The sequence below is a fragment of the Rhinopithecus bieti genome, unplaced genomic scaffold (genome assembly GCF_001698545.2).
Source record: "Rhinopithecus bieti isolate Rb0 unplaced genomic scaffold, ASM169854v2 scaffold_33652, whole genome shotgun sequence".
Classification (NCBI taxonomy): domain Eukaryota; kingdom Metazoa; phylum Chordata; class Mammalia; order Primates; family Cercopithecidae; genus Rhinopithecus; species Rhinopithecus bieti.
In genome coordinates this window covers 1,336,505-1,353,035 of record NW_016814761.1, presented here as the reverse complement: position 1 = coordinate 1,353,035, position 16,531 = coordinate 1,336,505, and the positions used below count along the sequence as shown (strand labels likewise).

General features: G+C 47.6%; 1 protein-coding gene across 2 annotated transcripts in view; it reads right to left on the bottom strand.

The window, feature by feature from the left end:
• Nucleotides 1–16,531, bottom strand: part of IGSF21 (immunoglobin superfamily member 21) — a 268,650-nt gene that overhangs the window by 135,829 nt on the left and 116,290 nt on the right. The window lies entirely within an intron of this gene.

Below are 16,531 nucleotides of genomic sequence, written 5' to 3'. Positions count from 1 at the left end.
TTACATTAGTAAATTAAAGGAGAAAACCATATGATTATTTCAATAGATTTTAAGAAGCATTTAATTAATTTTCTTTATAAAAGTTCTAGGCGAAATTGGAATAGAAGTAACCTTTCTATTCATAACACAAAAGAATATTTATCAGAAACCAGCAGGAAGTATCATATGCAATGTTAAAATTATAAATGCATTCCTATGAAAACTAGGAATAAGACAGGGAAACCTTTTTTTACAAGCATTCTGGAAATTTTAGACAATGGAATAAGGCAAGAAATTATAATAAGTTCAATAAGTATAACCCCACCAATATTTATAAAGCATCAGGCACTGTCCTAAGCTCATTACATAAGACGAGGAAGCTGGAGCACAGAGAGGTTAAGTAACTTGTTCAAAGTCACACAGCTTCCAAGTGGCAATGCTGGAATTTGAATCCAAGTGATCTGGTTCCAGGATATACATTTTTATACCTTAAAAATGCTGTCTCTCAGGCATTGAAAGAGAAGAGAAATATTATTTATTATTATTTGCAGATAATATTTTCACTTAAAAATGCAAAAGATCAAAATAAAAAACCTATTAGCACTGATAAGTGTCATTAAGATGTCTGCATAGAAGATCAATGTATAATTACCAGTTTCCTTTATTCCACCAGGGCAGTGGCCTCTGTGGCAGCATCCAGCACCAGGCCTGAGACACAGTGGGCTCTCAATAACTGTTTGCTGAAAGATGAAGCAACAGGCTCTACGTACGGCACAGTTTGGAAAGGCCACATAGGTCAGCAATGCAGCTGGACTTCTTCAAGGGATCCATTGTTCCAGTATTGAGCCCATTCCTGGGTGACTGGGTTGCCTTTCCTTCATGTGCTTTCAGACACAGAGAAAGGCCCATCCAGCATCACCTACAACAACTCCTTAAACCGTGATTCCCGTCCTGCCCATCTCAGCCTAACAGCTGGGTGGGATCAAGGCCCATGGTCCATGCTGGAAAGGGAGAAGGAGGTGAATTCCAAAGTCAGCTCTCTTTTCATCTGGCAGGCTAGGGCTCCGTCCCTCTTTCCTACCACTGCCCAGAGTTGTAGCTTAAGAAACTTCCCGACTGGGGGCAATGCATGGAGCGCTGCCCTTGAATCTGCCCCGTAGTCTGTGTGCACAGAGAACTAGAGCACCATCCTGAGAACTGACGTTTGCAAAGCGCTTCCAGAATGCTGCTTTGGCAAAAGTGTCATTTATCATCCAAATCAGGCACTTTTGAAGCTGAACAAGGGTTGCTCTTAACAGTCACCCTCAGATAACAAGCGCCATCTGGACTGTTCCAGGCACACTTCGCTGCATGGTTGCTGTCACAGCCCTCCCACGAGGTCAGTGCTGTTATCGCCATCCCATTTTACAGACACAGATATGGAGAGTGGGAGAGGTGACAGAGGAAAAGGTGGAGGCAGGAGATGGTCTTGGATCTTTCTGTCTCTAGAGGCACCTTGGCGAAGCAGCGTCTTCACTGCTGGTCCATATGCTCACTCCTCAGGGTTCATGCTGCTCATCTTTGAAATCCCAGCAGCACCCAACACAGGGGCCTGCACATCGGGGATCTGGAGGTGTGGGCTGACTCCTGTTTACAGCACCCAAATGAGGCTGGTGTGGTGGGAGGCAGTGGAGTGGGCGAGGCCAGAAAGGGGCAGTGCCAGACCGGGTGGTGCCTCCTGGATTTTATTGTTAAGTATCAGGCAAAGCTGAGGAACGATAAGACTGTTCTGATTTCAATAGGTCACTCTGGCTGCTTGGTGGATACTGGATTTGGAGGCTGAGGGGACAAGAGTGGAAGCAGGGAGTGTGATCAGGAGGGTGCTGACTTGGATAGAGGGTTCAGCTGGTGTGGAGGCCCAGCAATGGGGAAGAGGTAGTGGATTGGGGCTTGTCTTTTAGAATGGATCCGATGAAAGAGGTGCCGGGAGTGGGCAGGAGCAAGGAACGGGAGGTGACAGGAGAGACTCCCTAGATTTTTCATGTAGAAATTGGTGGATGGTGATGCCATTCACTGAGGTGGAGAAGACTAAGAGAGAGGTAGGCTTAGGGGAGAAATGCAGAGCTTTGCTTTGGCCATGTTAAGTCTGAGATGCTCATCAGACATCTCTAGGGAGGGGTCCAGAGCTTCCTAAAATCTTATGATGATGCTTTTGTGTTTAAAATTTCTTGACTGTTTCCCTTGGATATAGCTCAAGCTCCATTGCAGGGCACCCCAGACTTGGCATAGGTCCCTGATTGCTCTCAGCCTCCTCCTCCTACCTACCCTCTTCCTGCCTCTTCACTGAGTGCCTGATGGGAGTCAGATGAGCACCCCCCAGGCCTTTGCACCTGTTCTCGCCTCTACTTGCCATGCCCGCTGTCCTCTCCTCACTCCTGAACAGCTCCAGACCAGGGTGCGGGTCACATGACACCTGTCCCCTCCAGCAGAGTGTGAGCCAGGGATGGCATGTCTATGCTGCAGCCAAGACCCTGCCAAGGTTTTCTGAAAGGTGTTAGTTCTCTACCTGGAAGGATGAAGGGATGAACAAACAAACTGGAGACGTCCTTGAATTAGAGCCTGTGATTTCAGACAGGCTTCACTTCTCTGTCTCCAAAGAACGAGACTTGCATGACTTGATATTCATAGAATAAACAGGGTTGAAGGGGAATGTTTAAAGCATGTAAGGAAATAAACAGCCTTCTTACACCCTCAATTATTTTAGAAGCACCTGCTCCCATATAATTAATGTGCCAATTGAAATGACTATTATAGCCATTACAGCAGGTCCCCCAAGAACCACTACTTGACAATACTTGTTTAGACTCATTTGAGCTACTCCACCACTTTGCAAAATAATAAAATAATAATAACACAACTTCGTTTCTTGAAGAATGGTATCCAATTCAGAAGCCATCCCTCTTATTAATGGGATTCCTGAGGTCTGTGTGCCATGCCTGGAAGCAGCCTTGGCCATGGAGAGTTTTGCTGGACATTTTCCACCATTCGCCAAAAGGCAGTCCAGCTTGGGAGGAGCACGCAGGGAGGCAGCATGGGGGAGAAGGGTCCCTTCCTTACACCTGTCTGCTCCGCTGTGCTGAGAATAGGTGAACCGTGCTGCCTGTGTCATCTCGGAGTAGGTGAAATGTGCTGCCTGTGTCATCTCTGCAGGGTGGAAGCTGTTTTCCCTCAAGTCCTCATTTGGTGTTGACAGCCTCTGTGTGAATCTGTGCCGCTGCACTCCTGCAGACAGGTGGCTCCAGCAGGGTGATGATGAGGACAGCCAGAAGCAACCAGGTCCAGAGGCTCCTCTGCCCCATAGGCCATCTGCATCTCTCCCCCATGGAGGAGGCCACGGAAATTCCCAAAGGGGGATCCAGGCCACCCCATCAGCTTGGAGTGAGAAGGCTAGGCTGCTCTAAGGGGAGTCAGACAAACCCCTTCCACCTTACCATCTGCAAGACTTGGGGCCAGTTAGTTAACTTCTGTAAGCCTCAATGTCCCCAACCCTAAGCTGGACAATTGTACCGGAATCTTGTGATTCCTGTGTGGATTCAGTGAGGTGATTTTTGTAGCGTACCTAGCGCAGCACCTGACCTGTGCTACGGTGGTGGCATTCATGATGATATGAGGGAGAGATGGGAGGAAGGCTTGTCTTACCTGCCACAGGCTCCCCAAGCCAGAGGGATTCAGTGCATTCGAGGGTCCAGTCCTCATGCTGCCCATCACTCAGGGGGAAATCCCTCCCACCCCTAACAGGGTATTTATGGCCTTCAATGGGACCTAACAGGAAGAGCTGAGCTTTGGAGTCAGAGAGTTGGGGTTTGAAGTTTGACTCAACCACTGTCTAGCAGCATGACTTTGAGCAAGTTGCTTAACCTCACCTAACCTCAGTCTCCCTGACTCTAGTCCTTCCACTTCCTTCTCTCAAGGCTCTCTGAGGTCTCTGATATCCCCAGAATCTTCACTTATGGGTGCACACTGGTAGAGGAGCCTCCAGGGGCAGGCAGAGTCCAGACAATGCAAGGTCCTGTATGGCAACACTAGGGATATTGGTCCGTATCCTAAGAACCATGGAGAGGCTTCACTGATGTGTTTAAAGCGGGGTGGCATGGACAGAGATGCTTTGTATAAGGCCATAAGTTGTGGACTGGACTTCTGGACCTTACAAAATTCCTTTGCATCCTCCCCATCCTCTCAGCTCCCAGGTATCCCCTGGCCTCACCTTTGAATGTTCACTCAAGGGTGGGGCACTTTCTCTGGACATTTACAGCCACATGTGTCTGCTTCCCAGAACACTCACATAACCCCACTCCTGGGGAATCTGGAACTTTCTGATGCCTGGTTTCTGCAGAATTCCCAAACTCAATCCTAACTATGCAGGTTGGCTGGATGCTCTGCTCCTACCCCTTGTCATGATGTCATGGCTGTGCAGCTGAGCTTGAGGCAGAGCAGAATTCAGAGCTGAACCAACTAGGGTCAATAGTTCTGGGTGCACTGGGCCCAGGATTACTTCCTATTGCAGTTTTGACAGGTGGCCATGCCATTTGCTTAGGCATCTCCAGGGTTAGGAAGTCCACCAGTCCTTAAGACAGCCCATCCATGGTTGAAAAGCTCCAGTTGTGGGAAAAGTATTTACCTCATTAACTACACGTTTACCTCTGGACCCTCAGGGCCACATAAGATATCCATCCATCCACCCAACCATCCACCCACCCATCCATCCACCCACCCCATCCATCCATTCATCCATCCATCTATCCATCCATCCATCCATCCATCCATCCACCCACCCATCCATCTATCCATCCATCCATCCATCCATCCATCCATCCTTTAAGCTATGTGCTCAGCATCATGCTAGATACTCAGGAGAGAAAGACGAACAGGACATCTGGTCCCTGCCAGCAAAGGGTTTGCATTCTGGGAGAGAGACATGCAACTATTACAGTTCATCTCCCATTATGAGCTCTCAGCTAGCAGACACCTGTCTTTCTCTGTCAGGGCAGTGACCACAATTTGAAAGAGGCATTTATTTGACTATCTTTCATGTAATACCTGTTTTCCTCCCACCTAACTATAAGCTCCATAAAAAACAGGGCTACATTGTTTTACTTATTTGTTTTGGGTTCCTTTGTTTTTGTTTTTGAGACAGAGACAGGGTCTCATTCCATCCTCCAGGCTGGAGTGCAGCGGTGCAATCACAGTTCATGGCAGCTTTGACTCCCTGGGCTCGATCTATCTCCCACCTCAGCCTCTTGAGTAGCTAAGACTACTGTTGTGAGCACCACCATACCTGGCTAATTTTTTTGTGTTTTTATAGAGATGGGGTTTTGTCATGTTGCCCAGGGTGTTCTTGAACTTCTGGGGTCAAGCGATCTATCCTTCTCAGCCTCCCAAAGTGCTGGGATTACAGGCATGAGCCACAGCCTGGGTGTGCCCAGCCCATTGTTCTTATTCTCTGCTCTATTCCCAAGGCTTGGCATGAGTTGGTACTCAAGAAATATCTGCTGCAAAAATGAACACATGAGTCCAGTGTGTTGAGTCATATGGTCACGTGCTTAGTATTTTGAGAGTGTTATGAGACCCAGACTCAGTCTGGGTCGTGGCAGTTGAATGCAGAAGACTGAAAGGGGAAAAAAGGATGAGGAAAGGCTTCTGGTGGCAGGAGGGGGGGCAACATTGAAGCTGGGTCTTGGAGGGCAAATGGGAGTTGACCAGATGGAGGGGAGAAGGGCATTGCAGGCAGAGGCAGCACATATGCACCAGGTCGGAGGTGGGAAAGAGCGTTGGCACATTCTGAGAACTGCAAATCAGCCATATGATTTGAGTGGTGGGCCCATTTGGGAACGTGGTAGGAAGCAAGGCTGAAGAAATCAGTCAACAGAGATTGAATCAAGAAGGACTTTGTATCCCGGGCCAATGACCTTGAACTTGGTCTTTCAGGTGATGAGAAGCTCTTGTGAAATGTGGGGCAGGGAGGGGTGGTCATGGTAAGATCAGATATGTGTTTTAGAAAAGCACACGACTGTGCCTGTCTGCAACGGGAAGACTGCCTGCCCTGTGGGAGATCACACCCAACAAGGAAAAGGTGGGGAGAGGAGGGGGAGAAAGGATTTAGGAGGGAGGGTGAGCCTGAGCTGGTTTTCTGGGAAACATCCCTCATTTCAGTCATGTTCTATTTTTTTCACTGGTGTGCTGGAGCGGAAGTTCACCTTTAATCCTTTTCCGACAAGTTAAGTCAGCCCCTTATCATTTAAACCCAACAGGGCATAGGAAAGCCAGGAGAATCTGCTGGAAATTACACTTTCGGCTTAATATAGCTTCTGGATTCCATGTGCTCGGAGGCCCCGAAGTAGCTCAGGCCAGGACTCTCACCCCCTGAGAAAGCATTGTCCAAGCCTCACCTGGGGGGTGCCCTGACCTGGGAGGCACCCACCTCTTGCATTAGCCCAGAGTCTTCTGGGGGAAAGGATAGCGGAGTGAGGAGGTTGACTTCAAGGTGGGAGAGAGGCTGCACATTCCTTAGAGACCATCTCACTGCACGCTTTTATTTTACCTGTGAAGATCCTGGAGCTCAGAGAGGGGTTGTGGTTTCTTCAAGGTCGCACAGCAGGATGTTGTGCCCCAGGCCCTTGCTCTTTTCTCTTCTTGGTAAGTGAGGACACACTCTCCAGAGTAGGCTGAGCCATCCGTGTGTTATTCTTAGATATGCTATGTCTCTCTCAGCCATCCAATGTGGGAGCCCATCACTGGTGGACTCTGCATGTGGTCCAATGAAACATGTTATTTGGTTGTCCACTTTAACCGTTGGCACCTCCTCTCAACAGTTCGGAAGCCAAGAGCTCTTATCAACCCCATGTGGAGCAGTGAAGTGGTCTCAATGCCATTATCAGAACCTGATCTTACTCCCCAAGAGAAGATGGATTTGTTTGGTCAAAAATCCCTCCCCGCTTAAGCCAGGGAGAGCAGTGATGTGTGGCCAAAGCCAGCTTCCCCCCACCACCCTGCTTCTTATCTCCTCTTCCCATCCAAGGGCATCTGTGCACAAATCCAGGATGACTGAGCTGTGGTGTCTGGACAGATCTCAATCACCCGGCAGCTCTTCTTGCCTAAGGCTGACTGCAGCACCTCTCACCCCCCAACCCCACTATAGTCCTTGGAAGCTCATGGATCACTCATGGGCCATCTGACACAACCTCGCAGCTACAGGGTCTGGTAGAGCCATCCTAAATATGGACCTTGATGACCCAAGAGTGGAGATAATGAGATGCCCTACACGTTTCACACTCAGCGAACACCTGCACACCTGCTGTTGCAGTGCCTGGGTTTTACAGTTGAGGCATGGGGGTGTCACAGAGTCCTTTGAAAATATTCATCCCCTTTCTCCTACAAAAACACACACAACAAATTAAGCATACTTTCTGGGGTTTTAAGCACCCCCAGAAGCCCATCCACATATTTTCTAGGGATGCTGAGGCCCCCACATTGAAGCCCTGGCCCAGGGGTCATTCCTAAATGAATGGCTAGAACAGGGTCTTTCTTTCAAACACCAAATACATTGTTTAATTACACTGGAATCCCCTAAACTCTCTGGGAAGCCACGTTCACATTTTCAAGCAGGAGCGCGAGGCCGCTACCAGTTCCAGATTGAAAGGCTAAAGACAAGGGACTTGTAATTTTATGAATGACACATCAGAGAAGCAGAAAAATAAAACTCTGCAAGAGATGCAAAGATGGATAACTAAGCTACCAGGTGCTGTCTCTCTAATCGAAATATGTACAAAATGCTGAGAGAACACAGCAGGTGATGTCTTAATTCTGCTTTGGTGAGAGGGGTCAGAAGGCTTCACAGAGGAGAGAATGAGTAAGATTTGTCCAGGCAGAAAAGACAGGATGAAGTAATATATGTGAAGCCTATTTCCCCTGCGCCACGGGGGACGGAAGCAGCTCGTCTGTAGGGCTTTTCATCTGTTTTGCACAAATCTTTGTGAGATCCTTAGGGAAAGTGCCATCAAGCCCACTGGCCAGATGATGAAACAGAACTTAACAACTGCGCAACTGGATGGGAAGCGCTCCCCTCGAGGGAAGTAGGGCCACCTGTCCTTTCTACCTTCAGCCCTGTGTACCATGCCTAGGAAGTTGTGGGAATAGTTGTTGTCCAAGGCCACTGAGTTAATTAAATGGTAGAGCAGGATCTTTCTTTCAAATACCAAATGCATTGTTTAATTACACTAGAATCCCCTAAACTCTCTGGGCAGCCACTTTCACATTCTCGAGGAGGAGAGCAAGGCTGCCACCAGTTCCAGATGGAAAGGCTAAGGATGGTAGGAAAAGACAATGGGCTTATAATTTTTTGAATGACCTGCAGATAGGAGTGGATCCAATAGAAGGAACTGTGTCTTTATGTTACTTGCAAAGGTTTGTTCAGAAGTTCAAGGTCAAATCTCTTTACTAGACAAAACCTCAAGGCCATGTTACTGCTGATCTCAACGCACGCCTCAACCCACTCTAGCTAGGCTTTAGCCCCCAATACCTCCAAAGAACTGCCCTTGCCCAGGCCCCCACTGGGCTCCATATGCTACCAAGTTCATGGTCATTTCTCTGCTCTCAGGTCACTCATTGGAGTGTGAGACACAGCTAGCTGACAGCTGACTATTCTATTTCTTAAGCCACTTTCTTCTCTTGGAATCCAGGACACCCCACTCTCCTCACTGTCTTCACATCTTACTGGCTGTTCCTCCTCCTTCTCAGCCTCTCTGTTGGTCTACTTTTCTGTCTCTAAATATTGGAGTGCCCAAGGATCTAGCACTGGGTACCATCTATTCTCTGACAACGCCAAGTATAAGTCTCCAGGCTTCATCTCTCCCCAAAATTCCATGTTTGTGGCCTCAACAGCAGCTGCAGCAGCTCCATCTCGATGTCTTGGAGGCACTCCCAGCTTAACACGGCCAACAGAGAGTGCCTGATGCCTGTCCCTGTGTATTAGTCTGTTCTTACACTGCTAATAAAGACAAACCTGGGACTGAGTAATTTACAAAGGAGAGTTTAATGAACTCACAGTTCCACATGGCTGAGGAGGTCTCACAATCATGGTGGAAGGCGAATGAGGATCAAAGTCACATCTTACATGGTGGCAGGCAAGAGGAGCTTGTGCAGGGGAACTCCTATTCATAAAACCATCAGATCTCATGAGGCTTATTCACTACCAGGAGAACAGTATGGGGGAAGCTGCCCCCATGATTCAACTATCTCCACCTGGCCACACCCTTGATGCATGGGAATTATTACAATTCAAGGTGAGATTTGGGTGGGGACATAGCCAAACCATATCACCCTGCAACCTGCTTCTCCTGTCCTGTCCTCCCTGTCTCATTAAATAGCACTGCTCCTGCAAACCCAGCTGAAATCCCAAAGCAGGGAGTCATCCTGAATCCCCCCTTCTCTCATCCCTTCCACATATTAGCAAGCCCTTTAGCTTCTACCTGCAAATCATAAGCAGAACAATTTTCCCTCCCATCATCTCCACTACCACCATCCTGGTACTCAATCAAACCACTGTTGCCTCTTGCCTGAACTGTTCTAACCTCCAAGTGATCCCTCTGCTGCCAGTCTCTCACCACCTCCTCTGCAATCCATTCTCCACCCAGAAGTGACCTTTTTTAATGAAGTAAACCAGATCCTGTAACTTCTTTGCTTAAAACCCTCAATGCTTAGAATAATTCCAGATTCAGCTCCTTAGAACACAGGGCCCGGTATGAACGGTCCCAGGCCATTTTTCCAACATCACCCCCTATTCACTTTGTTCCAGTCACATGCACTTTCTGTTATTTGAACATACAAAGCTTTTTTCCCACAGAACTGTCTTGCGTTTGCTTCCCCCCTGCCTGGATTGTTCTGCCTTTTTCCCTTGGCATGGTAGGTTTCCTGTTGCCTTTGCGATCTCAGCTTAAATGTCTTTTCCTAACCACGCAATCCCTTTCTATCCCACCACTCGATTTTAATTATATGCAGTGTGCTTATCATTAGCTGGTATCTTTCTTATTTGTTTATCTTTTTAACTCCTCCCCCATGGTAAACTGTGTGAGCACAGGATCTTGTCTTCTTCCTTTGTGAAATCCCAGTGCCTAGAGCCATCCTAGTTTCATAAATATGTGTTGAATTAATGTTGAATGAGTGCATGGAACAGCTCCCTCTATCACAGTTTCACAAACACCATGACATGCTCCCTGGCTGGGTTGAGTGCATCACTGTCATCTGGGGAGCTTGTTAAAAGTACAAATGCCCTGAGGCTCCAGTCCTGGAAATTCGGATTCAATAACTGTAGAATGAGTCTCAGGCAACAGTATATTTTTAGTGGCCTCTGAAAAGTCTAATGAGCTGTCAGAGTGAGGGACCCCTGCCGGTTTCCAATAGAACTTCCACTAAAGACCAAGAATCAGGGCAGCAATGATTGTGATTCACACTCTGGCCTCTAGAGGGAGCTGAAGGTTTCTCCCATCACCCCATCCCCAGGAGGAAGAGCGCAATGTGACGAGTCTGGATGGTTACAACTTAACAGCTGTGGTTAGGGGTGGAGTTTTCCTTGGGGTTGAATTAAAGGATTGTGATATGGTTTGACTGTGCCCCCACCCAAATCTCATCTTGAATTGTGGTTCCCATAATCCCCATGTGTCGCGAAAGGGACTCGGTGGGAGGTGATTGGATCATGGGGATGGTTTTCCCCATGCTGTTCTCATGATAGTGAGTTCTCATGAGATATGATGGTTTTATAAGCACCTGGCATTTCCCCTGCTGGCACTTCTCCTCCCTGCCACCATGTGAAGAAGGACGTCTTTGCTTCCCCTTCCACCATGATTGTAAGTTTCCTGAGGCCTCCCCAGCCCTGCCGAATTGTGAGTTAATTGAACCTCTTTCCTTTGTAAATTGCCCAGTATTAGGCAGTTCTTTATAGCAGCATGAGAATGGACAAATATAGATTACAATGGAATTAGACGTGGGAACTTTTTCTTATTTCCTCTTTATGTGTTACTACATTTGTTCTAAAATCAGCTGTCCTTTGGTGGGCCCCCTCTGGCTGACTTCTCTTCCTTCCTATGTGACTGGTATAAGATTGAGCACTGGACACACCTCATCGGGGAGAACCTGGCTCTTTGGAAGGCCGGGGTTTGGGGAAGGAGGCCTGGACAAGACAGGTTGGGTTGGTTCAACCCTGGCTTTTGTCTTCCTCACTCACATCCTCTTCCAGATCTTATATCTGTAAGATCTGAATTCAAGATCAGAATGTGGGGTCAGAGAAGTGACAAGGAGCAGCCAGGTTGAGTGGCTGCCAAGCAAGAAGGACCAAAGGGGTTGTCTAGTCCCCTCCTCTGGGACCTTGGTGCTGGTCTCTCTTGGTCACCCAAGAGTGTACCTACCTTCTTGCCCTTGTGATGTGGTTGGACTGTATAGTCTCCTTAGGATCATCATTTTCAGTTCTGCTTCAAATAATGAAACATTGTCAAGGGTTGGAACTGAGAGAGGGCCAATGACAGTAAAGCCATTCTGAAATAACTCCCTGCTTCAGGGAGAGCTAAAATCCATTGAAATGGCTTCACTGTGTTAAGCCACTGGGTTTCCAAGAATTGAAACCCAGTGAGTTCAATAGCATAACCATTTAAAATGTTGTCTCTGCCCATATCCCTTGGGAATGCAGGTGGTAGGATGGAATTCAAGGACTCTAACCCCGGTGATCCTCCCCAAAAATACCTTCCCTCTTATTCTATAATTTCCCTCTCTAGATCCTGTAAGCTATCAAGAGACATGAAACGACAATAGCTGTCATTGAATAGGTGCCACAGTGAGCTAAACACCAGGCTCTTTTGGTTGCAGACATTATCTCATTTAAGCTTACAAAATACATGTTTTCATGCCCAATTTCAGGTGAAGTTTCTAAAAGGCTGAAAGGTTAGGTCACCACCCAAGGTCAAACACCAGAACTCACACACAGGTATTCTGATGCCCAAGTCCTCTCTTCCTACCTCAGCCTTCCCAGCCTCTAGTCTCAATTCTTTTTCAAATGGTCCCAAGCGACCACAAGCCCTCATTGTAGAGGCATCCAGCAGAACCCAGAGGGGACGATCACCCTGGCCAGGTTGCATCATCTGCACCACAAAACACACACCCAGGTATGCATCTTCCCACATGGTGAAAATGGTGAGAGAAGGGGGTACTGAAAGCAGGGATGTTATCATTGTTTGTAGATCTCCTTCTCTCTCTATCTGGCTCTCTTTTCTGTGGCCTTGTAACCTGGGCCCAGAGCAACTCCCGGGAACAAATTGTAAAAGAAGGAGAGAAAACAAAGGAGGGATGATAAAAACTGCTGTAAAAGGTTAAACTCCCATGGTTCTCTGTGGCTGTTTAATGGAGTTCCATGATATAAACAGACCTTTGGCTTTGCCTGCTGGGCAGGTGGCCTCCAACTAAATGAGTTTAGACAGTGTTTCCTAATAAGAAATGTTCCTCTTTCCTTCATACTTAACAAAGCCCCCTGAGTATCCAAAGACCCACACTCCCCACCACCTGACCAAGAGATACTATCAACATTGCCCACTTGAGACAGAAGTGGGTTACATAGCATGGTCTGTCAACAGGTGCACATTATAGCTCTATGATTTGTTAATTTAGCAAATGTTCACTGAGGTGACTCTACTCTAGGTGTCAAGAATACAGCAGGAAAAAAGACACAGTCTTTGCTCTTCAGATGATCACGGTCCAGGGGCAGGTATTTTGACATGATGAGGTAAGCACTACAGACAAAGAGGATTCACGGAGGAGGGTGTGCCTACAGCTTTCTGGAGAGGTCAGGGAAGGCAACATGACCTGAGACACAGTCTCTTCGAATGGCCTCAGTTTCTTCATCTGGAAAATAGAATTAATCATAGTACCTACCTTGCAGTGAAAACATGAAAATGAAATGTCATCATGTATATAAAGCACTTGATCTAGTGCTCACACATTGTGAAGACTCAATGTCCGCCACTCAAATTAGTATAAGCAGCATTAATAAATGAGTCCCCAGTTAGAGATGTAAATAGGAATGATTAAGTAAAGAACATTATTTATCATTCATTTTCTCGAACCAAGAGCTGACTTAAGTGCTAGGGTAGATTAGTTATTAGGTGACAGCCTCCTACTGGTGAAGTATGGAATTGCACCCCTACTCTATTAAAAAAAAAAAAAAAAAGCTCTCTGGAGCTTATCTACATGAGCTGTGAAGATGAAGCCTGGACACGATAATCTGGGAGATGAACCCATGTAACAGTGTAGAAAGCAGAGGGGGATGGAGAAAAGCATCCTCAAGTTGAACAGGGCTTTAATAGACAACTACGATACCCAGCACCTCAGAGGACTGATGACGCTCTTGACATCTGTATGTTTTCAAAGAAGTGATTTGAGCATGATGACCATCCCCCTCTTTTCACCCTCCCTCACCACAGACACACACACACACACACACACACACATATACAATCTAATGATGTCAGGTTACCAAATGAGATTCATCTTACTAAAATTCATTTCAGGGCAAATTTGTCTGGAAAACTGACTCAATGAGCATTCACTGCTATTCTCTTGTCAGGTGAGCACAGTGTATTCCAGAGGCTGCAGAAGAAAATCTCAGAGCTCTAGAGTAGGCTGTTCAGTGGAACTTCCTGCAGTGATGGAAATGTGCTATACTTCATCTGTCCAATATGGAGACCAGCAGTTATGGGTGGCTAGTGAGCACTTGAAATGTGGCTAGTCTGACTGAGGAAATGAATTTTAAAATTAATTGGATTTAATTTAAATGTTAACATCCACATGTGACTGCTGGCTACCATATTGGACAATCCAGACCCAGGGGCTATGATTACACATACTTTCTTGAGTTTATTCTCATAGTTTTGGCATCTTGTTCTGCAAATGGACTGCGCTCCTCCCCACTTGGCCAGATCATGGGGGTAAAGTGCCCAAGGGTCAGGCTCTTGCCACTTTCTCCCAGCTTCCTTCCCCTCCCTTGAGGGGTCCACAAGCAAGACCATCTCAAATACCCAGTCAGAGGTCTTATTAGCTCCAAGGTTAGGTGATCCCTATGGCTTCAGACAATTTCATCAGCTGCCCTGATTTACCCAAAGAATCCAATGCATTCGTGATGTTTTCTAACAGCTCAGGATGATCCCTTTGCTAAGATAATGTATTTAGGACCAGAGGGGAGGCTGCTGGGCTTGACACTTGTTTTGGGCCATTTTGTGCCTACTGTGCTGAGCAGGCAGTGGCGGCCTCATCACAATGCCCTGCTTCTTCCTTCTAACGGGGTAGGAGACACAGTCCTGACTGGGCCTGTGTAATCTATTCATTTCCTTCCAAGCCGGGCTCTGTAAGCTCATTCACGGAGGATGGAGAAAGGAAGCTGGGACGGGAAGCAAACACACGTACAGAAAACAAACAGCACTGGGCAGCTCCCTGCTTGGAGGAGGGGAGCAGACTGTGGGGAGAGGGAGATGGGCAAGGAAGCCGCAGTGGGGGATTCATCTGGCAGGCGAGGAAGGGGTCAGAGGAGGGTCTGGCTGGAGAAGGAGACTGAAGCTCCTGTTGCTCCTCCTCCCATTCCCTCTGGAAGCCCTGCCCTGACCTTGACTCCTGGAACCCCCATCTTGGTAGGCTCTTATGTGTCTCCCTTCAGCTGCCTCTTTGGGAAGAGAGACAATCACTAGGGAAAGCTAGAGTGGCAGCAGGCAAAAACTGGCCACACAGAGTCCTTCCCTGGAATTTCCTTCCGTCCTCTGCCCCCATCCTTCCCATCATAGGCAGGGCACGTGGGCTCCCCGGGACCTGAGGACAGTAACCAGTCAGCTGAGCCACCACCTCTGTCCAGCTACAGAATTACAAGGGCCCAGGCATTTGGCTCTAGTGGGTGATTTGCATGTGATTTGCATACATCTGCATACCCATGCTCCAGAGGCCCTCAGTCAAAGGATGTGAAATGAAATAAAATTAATTAATTAGTGCAGCCTACCATGGCCCGATATGCAGGGCCTGACACTGGTAAGAGATGCCACTGATTCTTAAAACAATCAGTGGCATCAAGGTTAGGCAATAAGAGTTGGGGAGAGAGGAGAGTCTCCCTACTAGGCGATGGAGAAGAAAATGGAGAGTCTGTCCAGCCCAGGACATGGATCCTCCTGCCCCAGTCTTGCTCACCATCTTCAAGACCATCAAGTCAAGCCACGGGGAAACCTGCTCCTGGCTTCTACACCTGGGCCCAGCCTGGCACTAGCATTGCCCATAAATCCAGCAGGAGTCTCTTCAGGGAGATTTTCGCCACTGTGACTATGGTAACATTCGATTTCAAACCGGAGGGAGGGCAGTTGCTTCAAGAGCTTGGAAGGCAATGAGGTGCCCACTGCTATTTTCCCATTTCCAAGCTTCCTTCCATTTCGCTCCATTAACTGTTCCCACTGGGTCTCCATATTTCTATTTGTCTTTCACCACCCCTCCCTCTGATCCCATCTATTGGATGGCTGAGGGAGAGATGTGGTCCCATCGTCAGCAGTGAGCTGGAGTTAATTTATCCCTGTCCTTCTGCCAGGTGCTAATGAGATGCTCGCAGCCTGTGTCAGCCAAGCAGTTCCCATATCCTGTAAATACGCCTCTTAGTGATTCAGTTCATGGCACTGTTTAACATATGCCTTGACTTTCTCTAGGCCCACTGATCTATCTAGGATGGTGCCCCTTCCTAAGGCTGGGACCCTTTAGGGTGCTGGATGTCAGGTTCACACCTGTGAGGCCCAGGCTACCTGGAGAGCTTGGGTGGAAGGCACTAGAATTAACTCTAAGCAGGGGAGACTGCAATGCTGAAATAGAGAACCATGATTTTTTATTAGAAGGAGTGCAGATCACAGCCAACAAAATAGCAACAACAAGCAAACCATGAATCAGAGACCAAAAATGCAAAGCAGAGCAGCCAAGACAGGCTGGTTCAAAGCTCGCCTGGACCAAGAGCAAGAAGGAGACTGAAGAGAGCTGTTCTGAGTCAAGACCATGAACAGCATGCATGCCCCAGGGATTCCTCTAACACTGAGTTTCCATGCTCTGTGTGTAGATGTGGTGACAGCTCCAAGGAGCAGAGGAGCCAGCTCTAGATCTCGAATCACAGTTTGGTGCCCACCCCCTACCTTCCTTGCCCTCTCTTCCACGTTCCATCACCCCCTCTAGAACAACTCCACCTCACGGTGCTACCTATCAGTTTCATTTGAAGAAAGGACTACAAAGATTAGGAAAGCATGGCTTCTGATCAGGGGTTTGCAAACTGTAGCCCGTGAACCAAGTCACCCTATATTTAGCCTGTTTTGTACAGCCGGCGAGCTAAGAACCGTTTTTACCTTTTTTAATCAGTGAAAACAAAATAAAAAGAAGAAGAAATTGTGACACATGAACCTTATACAAAATTCAGACTTTGGTGCCCATGAGTAACGTTTCATTGACACACAGCCGTGCCCTTTCATTTACACAC